This window comes from Pteropus medius, unplaced genomic scaffold (assembly GCF_902729225.1).
Source record: "Pteropus medius unplaced genomic scaffold, Ma_sr-lr_union100, whole genome shotgun sequence".
NCBI lineage: Eukaryota > Metazoa > Chordata > Mammalia > Chiroptera > Pteropodidae > Pteropus > Pteropus medius.
Window position 1 is genome coordinate 3151863 of NW_024351647.1, and position 7499 is coordinate 3159361.

The 7499-nt window shown below is 33.8% G+C and overlaps 1 pseudogene; it reads right to left on the bottom strand.

Annotated features, from left to right (window-relative positions):
- Nucleotides 1-4780: 4780 nt before the first annotated feature.
- LOC120587298 (uncharacterized) lies at nucleotides 4781-4899 on the bottom strand (annotated as a pseudogene).
- Nucleotides 4900-7499: the final 2600 nt, after the last annotated feature.

Genomic DNA, 7499 nt, shown 5'->3' on the forward strand with positions numbered 1-7499 from the left:
TGTGTCCTATTTGCTTCTGTATGTAACCATACTGGTATGTCCTGAATTGTGCCCCCTACTCCCAAATTTATACATTGAAGCCCTAACCCCTAATATGACTATATTTGGAGATAGGATCTTTAGAAAGTAATTAACTTAAATGAGGTCGTAAAGGCGGGGCCCTAATCCAATAAGATTAGTGTCCTTATAAGAAGAGACTCTAGAGAGCTTACTCTCTCCATCATGTTGAGGACACAGTGGCCATCAAAAAAAAAAAACAGAAAGAGAGCTCCCACCAAAAACCAAATTTGCCAGTAACTTGATCTTGGACTTCCCAGCCATTAGAACTATAAGAGCATAAATTTCTGTCGAAGTCACCCAACCTATGTTATTTTGTTATGGCAGCTGGAGCAGACTACCGTAATAAAACATAGCATAGTGTTTAGTAATATACATACTAATCAAGAAATAATTACTTTTAATGACTGTATTAGGAAAATTTATATTTCCCATGCTATATTATTCAGGTTTTGTTAGGCTGATGCCATTGAAAACATTACTTGAACGGCTATACTAATGCAGAAAAAAAGGGGGAATGGAGAAAACAGTTCTGTAAGATCTATTGCAGGAAGCGACACTGTCGGAGGAAATTGGACGCTCAGACAACTTTGTTAGAGGAAGGAGAATTTATTGCTGGCGGAGCGCATGGGGCATGACAGCACCAAAGCACAAGCTCTCTTTGGTGAGATTTATTACAGTTTATATACCTCTGCAGTATCCATGCAAGGGGCACGTGATTCTTTTGTCTGAGGTGTCACGTGTGCCTCATGACTCGGGATGGGGAGGGGGGGCTTCAGGTAGGGGGATGCAAGGGAGGAGGAATTTCCAGACCACTGGTCTTGCAGGTCATTTGTCTTGTAGAACCTGTGACCTTGGTGTTATCTGGACTGTTATAGGATTCTCCAACAGAGAGACGGGACACTGAGGCTATAAGCAAGAAGCAGCATTTATTAATGCCAGCACCTGCTCAGTGGATTCCTATCCAAAGGCTGAGCCCCAATTATAACATAGCAGGCAGTTTTATACAGTCTTGTTATTCCTACACAGCTACAGAGATAAGGAAGGCAAGCCATGAATCAACAATGTGGAGAGTCCTTGAGGTGGGGGAGGTAGCTATGAGAAAATATGTTAGCTGGAGTCCTGGGGGCAGTGGGGAAAGGGCAGTTAGGAATAGACTTTAATTGGCTGTCAGTCATTTCTGCAAGCTCTTTACTTTGCATTTTTCAGATGCCTCCTCTCCTCTCTTAGATCAAAGCTGAAATTTCCACAATATAAAGCTTTACCATCTACAAACTTCATTAATTATGTAATAGGTTCCACAAATAGATGTTGCTGTATGGACAAGGGACAGCACCTTAATTGATCAAGGGGAGAAGATCTTAATTGATCAAGGGAGCATAGTCTTCTGGGAGAAGATGTATCTTCAAATGGTGTAATATTCTGTGAGGTCAAGAAAATGTTGAGGTGTACAGTTTTTGAGCACTCCTTGGACATTAGGAAAGCAGATTAAGACCAAAGTCATAAGCATAAAATAATTCCTGTGTCCCTCTGTGCTGTTTTCAGGAAGCAAGTCTGGTACACACAGAGCAGGAGACCAACTAATGTGCATACATTATTAACTTAGTAATGCAACCAAACATTTGGTGGCCTAAGTTTTCTCTTATTTTGTTTTCAAGATGTAAAGGCTACAGATGTCTGTGAAAGTGAAGAAAAGTCATTGTAGCTAAAGGTTCATCCAAGTAATGACTATTTGAAAAATTACATTGGTCATTTTACTATGCTTTATATACTAATAATCTAAATTAGTGGATTAAGCAGGTGCATACATTGTTTTAATTAACAAAAGCTGTGTTATAGCAACATTATGGAAGCTTATTATAGCATTATTTATTAAGAATATGTTGCCAAAGTATTTTATAACATGCATTATAAAAAGTTATTAAAGAACGCAACTACATCTTCATTCAATAAATGGAATCATTCAATAAATATTAATAAAGCATTTATGATTGTGCCCTTAATTTAGAATGTTATCATTATCTTTGAAGCAGATCAAGCAGCATCAGAGCAAAAGAGCCTCTTATTACCACAATATTACAGTAGCGATTAACAGTTTCCTTGAGTGTTTGTTAAACATCCTCCCCCGTATTAGTTTGGAAGTACTAACTTTCTAAATGGTAACTCGTGAGTCTTCCTGTGTGCGACCCAAATCTCAACAAAAAAATAGAAAAAAATTATCTCCCTCAAATCTTACTGAGTTTTAAACTACAGTTACTTGTAATTCATGTATTAGATACTGAATATGGATGAATTTTCCATGCCATACAAAAGTAAGGTTTGGATAAATTCCTTTTATTTATGTTGCTTACATTATCAAAAACACTTTTTGAAAAAAAATCCTTCTCTCAAGATCTTGTAGGATTCTATAGCTCATTAATTACTTTGAAACTCATCAATTGGCTTACAGTTCGCTTTTACTGTAGGTAACAGAGCTGAATGAAATGGCTCAAAATAAGGCCATTTATTTCAATTAATCATTTGTTTTATAAAATATCAGTTTGAAAATATCAGTTTGTTTTATAAAATATCAGTTTATTTCAATTAATCATTTGTTTTATAAAATATCAGTTATAAAATATCAAGGAATCTTCTCTAGATTAGATGTGCCGAAAATAGATTTTTAAAATGACATTTTTAAAATTAGAAACTCTTGAACAAATCAATGGAAAGTCTTGAAATGTGTTCTTTTTACAATGTAGGAAATTGAAAGACCTTTCAGACTGTAGCTATGTTGGTTAATAAGATTGAAAAACAAAAAAAAATGTAGAAAAGCATCATTCTTCTTTACATGATATATAATGCAAAACAATGAATGACCAGTGTTTAGCTATAATTATTTTATTTCTTTTAAATGGAATCCTAGAATATGATTCCCCTTCACCCCACTCCCCACCCCCCACCAGGCAAGCCCATTTGCAATGAAGTTGATATCTCATCTAACTAAGCAAGAATGTTGATACCACATTTCATTGTCAGTAAATAACTCTATTAAAATTTCTAGTTGTTCTTAAGCTAGTTTCATTCTTTCTAGATTAAATTCTTTAGCTTTAAACTAAGACAGATTTACAACAGCCCATTTTGCTGAGAACCTTCTCCCACGTTAACCAAACAAATCCAGAAGACAATATGTTTCCCGTCTAATAGATTCTGCTCATAAAGTTGTCTTTCATATAAAGGAAGGCTAACAAAAGATAACAAGTGTTGACAAGAATGTAGAGAAACTGAAACCTTTGTACACTATTGATGGGAGTGTGAAATGATGTAGCTACTATGAAAAACAGTATGGAGATTCCTCAAAAAAATTAAAAATAGAATTATGACATGATCCAGCAATCTCATTTCTGAGTATATATCCAAAAGAATTGAAATCAGCATCTTGAGGAGATATTCATACACCACCCCCATGTTCATTGCACATTATTTACAATAGCCAAGATATGGGAACAACCCAAATGATGACCAACAGATGAATAGATAAAAAAATGTGGTACATATATGCAATGTAATATTATTCAGCCTTAAAGATAAAGGAAATACCACTATTTGTAACAAGATGAATAGGCCTGACATTATTGTAGGTGAAATAAGTCAATCACAGAAGGACAAATAGAACATGAATTCAGTTATATGCTATATCTAAAATAGTCAAAGTTATATAAGGAGAGAATAAAATGATGGTTGCCAGGGAATGGGGGAAGCAGAAAATGGGGAGTGTTGTTCAATGGGTATAAAGTTACAGTTATACATTATGAATATGATCTAACAATCTGCTATACAAACACAATGGCTATAGTTAACAATATGATATGAGCTCAAAATTTTAAGGTAATAGATTTCATGTTAATTGTTCTCACCACAAGACAATGGGGACCACCAAGAAACTTTTCCAGGTGATGGATATGTTTACCTCAGTGGTAGTTATGTAGATGATATCACAGGTATATGTATATGTCAAAACTCAAGTTGTAGATATTAAATATATGCAGTTTTTGTATATCAATTATATCTCAATAAAGCTTAAAAAAAATAAAATCCTCAAAGAACCCAGATCATTAGACCTGTATGGTTTATAGCTTGTCAGGTGGCATTCTATGGTAAGAAATGTGCCATGGGTAGAAATGATTTCCAAATTTTCTTATTTTAATAACAGAAACTTTTTTTTAAGGAGGAAGAAGAAAGAACAAAATTCAAAACTTTTTTAGGATGAGTGGTGATGATTTTATATATACACATATATACATATATATATGCATATATATGACATCATATAACATTATATGGTTCACACATGATTTTTGGTTTCCTTATATCATTTGGAAATATTTTATTTTTTAGGATCAATACAAGTAACTTTGAATTTCTCCATATACATTGGGTGCACTTGAGTGGAGGACTTGCAAGGTACATGATGAGAATGTTACTCTGAATTAGTAGTAGTAGCAGTAGTAGGAGTAGTAATATGACTGTAGTAATAATGCATTTGTTTGTTCTTCTGAATTCCTTATTCCAGATAATGCTCACAGTTGATATTTTATATTGACTCTGGGAAAATTGAAATGGATCGTGATCAATTGAGAGTCACAAATTCTTCCACAAACTGTATATATTTATTACTTTAAAACTTTTGTCTCTTTGTTTATGAAATGAGTAAAATATGCTCATCTTTTTGTTTTTTTTTAAACGTCTACAGCACCTGGTATTCCAAGGTGGTCTCCCATCCAAGTACTAACCAGGCCCGACTACGCTTAGCTTCTGAAATCAGACAATATCAGACACATTCAGGGTGGCATGGCCATAGACTCAGCTTTTTTTCTTAAAAATGTTGAAATCATGTGTGAACCATATAATGTTATATGATGTCATATATATGCATATATATATGTATGTATGTATGCGTATATATAAAATCACCACCACTCATCCTAAAAAAGTTTTGAATTTTTGTTCTTTCTTCTTCCCCCTTCATATAATAATATTTAATAACTGATAAATTGCTGGAGAACCAGCAACTCTGCCTTTTCCGTCTAGCATACCTATGGTGCTTCTCATGAAGCTTTGCACAGAGAAAACACCAAGAGTTTACTTGTTGAATTTAATGTGGAAGCATTTTTGAAATGTTTTAACTTGTGCAATTTCAAAGCATTGCACAGTATTGATCCAAGAAAATTATTTGCAGAAAATACAAATGAATGAAATTATGGAACCAAAATCTTCCAGACTCTAAAATTGAAGGAAAACTGTTCATAAATGAATTGTGATTTTCAGACCGAATTTATCAGTTAGCTTTAATCTGAACAAATTATGATCGATTTTCGAAAATCTGTGAAAAGTTGAGTTTCAGAAACTAGCGGATTTTATAGCTATGAACCGTTTTCTTAAAAATGATCCCTAAAATCACATATATTTTTTAATCCAAGAAAGTTACTTATATATGATTATGATTTAAAATTTTCCAAACTCTGCTTGTTTTTCTTCACATGTATAGAAAACATGATAACTCGTAAAGCTTATGTACATTATATGCTTTATATAATACGAATTATTAGCTAAGAATAATTGAGCTCTTGTGATACCAGAGAATGTTCTAAGCATTCTGCATGTTTAAATAATTTAATCCTTCTAACAATCCAATAAAATAGACACTATCATGATCTTCATTCTACAGATGGAGAAACTGAGATATTGCCAAATTGAGTAACTCTTTCTAAGGGCTCATAGATAGTAAAGTAGAGGAATCAGATTGGATCCAGAATAAAAGTCAAGCCTAAGAGTATAAAATGTACAGATGTGCTCTGAGTCCCCAGCCTTGAATAAATGAAAACCATCTCTTGAAGTATTTAAAGAAAAACAGCTTAACACATATCAAGATATCAGAATGATACCCCAAAACCCCCATGATGGAGGAGAGAAAAAACTTAAATACTCTAAATTATTTCTCAAAATAAATCTCTACTTGTTGCATAAAATCTCTTCCTGCTAAGATAGCTTGGCCTCTGTTAGGAAGCCTTTCTTTATTGGGCGAGCATATTTTTTAAGTTATCATCAGGTCTCTTCTTCAATCTCAACCATTTTACACATTTGAGATAAGTGTTAGGCTGATATCACAAAACTAGCTTTTGAGATACCTTCTTGGGAATTTTTACATAAAGATCTGCTCTCTCACTTGGAAACCTCGGGGTGGTTGCTACAAACTATATTCTCAGCCTCTGAGATTTAACTGAAACTAAATTAAAGTCTAATTTTAACATTGTGTTGCATTTTTTTTATTGATTATAGTCTACCTTTCAGTTTAGAAATGAATTCGTATAAGTTAAAAGTGATGAGAAAGAGAAAAAAAGCAGTAGAGAGAACACTTGAGCTACAAGTGAGGCTAATACAAGAGTATTCCATAAAAACTATAGAAGAGCCCTATCGCAAGACCGTAGCATTTATTTTACTTATTTATTTAATTTTGTCTCCTTTCATTAGATTATAAGCTCCATAAGGATAGTTTTGTGTTTTTGTTTTTGTTTAGTTTTGTTTTGTGTTTTTACTTTGTATTTTTTTGTTTTTCACTGATATAGCACCAGCACCTGAAACATTGCATGATATCTAGCATATGCCTAAAAACTATCTGTTGAATAAAAGAATGAATAAATTAAAAAAGAGAGAGAAAAAAATATGACCTAGTGCAGCAAATTGATTTCATTTTACATTTATTATCTCATATCTCAGATAAGCTGTCAGCTTGGTCCAGGAATCCTACAATTTTTGTATACTAAGCTTCATCCTTGCTTTCCAAGATGACAATTTCATAATTTCTCCTCTTTCTTCAAAAATCCTACATCAACTTTTCCCTCCCAATCAGATTCATTCTTGCTTTAAAAAACAGAAACAAGTAGAGTAGCATTTTCTTATCTACCCACCACCACACAAAATCCACAAACATTTAGATCTTTTTTTCCTTGCTACAACTAAGCAAGAGTTTTTCTTCCTGTCAAGAAAAGTTCCTCTACCAGGATGCTGGATTCTAAGCCTATTCACCAGCTCGGTCTGGCCCCTTCTAAGCTCGATCAGCAATATCTCTTTCTGTAATGGACCACACTCAGTTGCTTTTAACCTGTTTCTCATTCTAAAAACCATGCCAACAAACCTCTACAGAAGCCCTCATTTCGTCCATCTATTATACCATTTTCTTGCTCCCCCTTTACAGCAAGCTACTCTTCCTGACTTCTCTACTTCCTTATATTTATTCTCCTGTCATTCTAATTCAGTCTAGCTTCTGCTCCCATCACTCAACAGAAACTACTTTTGAACATGATGCTAAATATACTGGGACACCTTTCTGTCCTTATCATATTCTACCTGTTAGCAATATTCAACATAATGTTTGTTTTGAACATTAGCACAGCAGCATCATG